The sequence below is a fragment of the Ammospiza nelsoni genome, chromosome 24, assembly GCF_027579445.1.
Source record: "Ammospiza nelsoni isolate bAmmNel1 chromosome 24, bAmmNel1.pri, whole genome shotgun sequence".
In the NCBI taxonomy this organism is placed as follows: Eukaryota; Metazoa; Chordata; class Aves; order Passeriformes; family Passerellidae; genus Ammospiza; species Ammospiza nelsoni.
The window spans coordinates 8,290,652-8,293,178 of NC_080656.1; the positions used below are offsets into that span (position 1 = coordinate 8,290,652).

At 48.6% G+C, this 2,527-nt stretch overlaps 1 long non-coding RNA gene across 1 annotated transcript; it reads left to right on the top strand.

Annotated features, from left to right (window-relative positions):
- The first annotated feature begins 362 nt into the window (after positions 1 to 362).
- LOC132083633 (uncharacterized) lies at positions 363 to 1,368 on the top strand. The gene is made up of 2 exons (XR_009419964.1): positions 363 to 484; positions 1,081 to 1,368. It is a non-coding gene; the product is annotated as an uncharacterized LOC132083633 (long non-coding RNA).
- The last annotated feature ends 1,159 nt before the right edge of the window (positions 1,369 to 2,527 follow it).

Genomic DNA, 2,527 nt, shown 5'->3' on the forward strand with positions numbered 1-2,527 from the left:
GACTTTTCCTTGACCTTCTTAACATGGCAGCGAGAAGGGCGGGGAAGTCGAGGGCCAGCGTCGGTCTAATCGGCTGCCTGCATGAAACACCGACGCCACGGCGGCCCCGATGGATTTTTATGTGGCATTTTAAGTGTATAAGACACGGCCTATGTGGTCAGCGGCGCCGTGGGCGAACATATTTAGGCGGGTTGCTGAGAGGCATCTGGGTAAAACCCTATTTCTTCCGAGGGTCCTCCTCGGCCGCCATTTTGGGAGGGGCGCGTCGCAAATGTCGCGGGCGTTCTTTGACCTTCTCAAGATGGCGGCGAAATGGGCGGGGAAATCGCACGCCCCCATAAATCTCCTCCCCCTGTGGCCACAGAGCGGGATCGCACCCCCCCGAGCCAGCGCCCTGCCCCTCGCCGCTGAGTGCCGGGGGCGGGGCAAGGACGCGGCTGCCGAGCGAGGGAAGGGCGCTGGAGCCAGCGGCGGTCGGCCCAGGGTCTGTAAATGGGGGGGGCGGGTGAAGGACATTCGGTCATGCAAAGGGATGCGATGGCCGAGGAGAACGGCCGCGGCGGGGGCGGCCGGGCGGGGCCGGTTTCGGCGGGCGGCGGAGGTGCGGTCGCAGCGCTCCGCGGGCCGGGGCAGCGGGCGGGGGCGGGCGAGCGGCGTCGGAACAGGGCGGCAGCTCCCGAGCCCGCGCCCGCCCCGCTCCAGGCGCTGGGAGCGACCGCGGGCCGGACAAGCCCGGCGGGGCGGCCCCGGGGCGGCGGGCAGGCGGCGGAGCGGGGCCGTGGCGCTCCCCGCCTTCGCTGCCGCCAGCTTTGGAAGGTCGGGCCGGGCGCCCGCCCCGTCCCGCTGCCTCCCGGTCTCTGTAAACTCCTCTCTGGCTTCATAGGTCCGTGCTGGAGAGAGGGACAAAGGGCCCTGCTGGTTGCCGTGTCCTCGGGGGGCAGAGAGTTCTGACCTTGGCCGCATGGGCTGCCGAGTGTTGGAACAATGGGGATGCGCTTTTATGTATTTAGTGACATTTATGTATTTTTGTGTACATTTCATGTATTTAGTGACATTTAGAGATTTATTCCCCTGCTTCAGGTGAGCGTGCATCATTGCCGGTTTGGGATTGAGTGAAATGGCTGAGGAAACCAGCTCTGGGGGGGAGGCAGGGAAATCCTCTCTTTACCCATTCTTCCGACAAACTCATCACGGCAGGACAGCCTGAAGACTGAAAGTGTAAGAAGATGTGGAGGGAAACAGAGAATCTGGCAGGAGCATCGAACGCACAAGTGCACGAATTTTGCTTTTGGCTTGGATTTAAACTCAGAAGTTGTGAGGAATTTGGGAGTGAGAAGGGATATTTCAGAAGGAGAAGAAGAAAAAGAAGTTGTTGTTACAGTCTTGGCAAAAGCTTCTGTTCTAGCTAATAAAATAAGTTAGTTTAAATAAAAAAAAAAAAAAAAAAAAGTGGAGTATTTTTTTTCCTACACTATTATATTCATTGGTGGTATATGGTGTGTTGTTTTATTTCTTGGTATTATTAACTCTGTGTAAGTTGTTTTTTGGGTGAAGCTGACTTTCTGGATGGGTTGGTTTGTATTTGAGCTAGGATTAATTTCAAGAGGTTTCTTTCATAGACTTCTGATAGGTATTACTGGCATTTTGGTTTTGTTTAATTTATGTATAAACATACAGCTTTGGTAGGGCCAGCTGGGCTGCTGGAGTTTTGGGTGTGAATTTATTAGATGGCTTTTGTTAAATGCAGTTTTTCATTTTTGAAATGTTTTTCAATGTAGTGGTTTTAAGGTGGTTTTTAAGAATTCACTGTATTGTTTTATGTTGTTTGTAGTTGGTGTATGATAAGGGATGTGGTGTGACTTCTTGAACGCTATGGTTTTAGTGTTCCTAAGTTCCGATTTCTTTCTGGTTCGTTAGGTGTTTTTAGTTTTATTGTTGGGGAGAGGGGCATTTATATGGTGGGTTTTTATAGGCAATATTTTTTAAATTTAGTTAGTGATATTTTGTAGTATTTTAATAGTTTAGATTTTTTTTATTTTTATGCTTTTAGTTAATTTGTAAAATTTTTTCAAATAACTTTTCCAGATTATCGGTTATTATTTGTGCATAAACGTAGAGCTTTTTTTTGTTAGTACTGTTTTGGGTCAGTTGTACAGTTTTGAGTCTAGTGAGTTGGTTCGATTTAATTTTTAATGGGTGTTTGTTTTTATTAGTAGTTGTGTCATTTTCAAGGTGTATTTGAGTTTGTGGGTGTTTGAGATATTGGTTTAGGAGGAAGTTTATGATGAGAATGTGTGGAGGCTTTGGGCTGCTTATAGTGGGATTTAAAATTTATTTACAGTTAGGTTTATTTGAGTTTTTATTAGGGTTCAATGTTGTGGGATGTTTGTTCCTTTAGTAATAGAAATAGGTTTTGTTTTGATGTGCTGCAATGGGATGAGCGCGGGCTGCGTACAGGTGCTGACAAAGGTACGGTATTGTTGTGGTTCTGATGTGTCGGGTTAATGAACTTACATGGTCTAACATA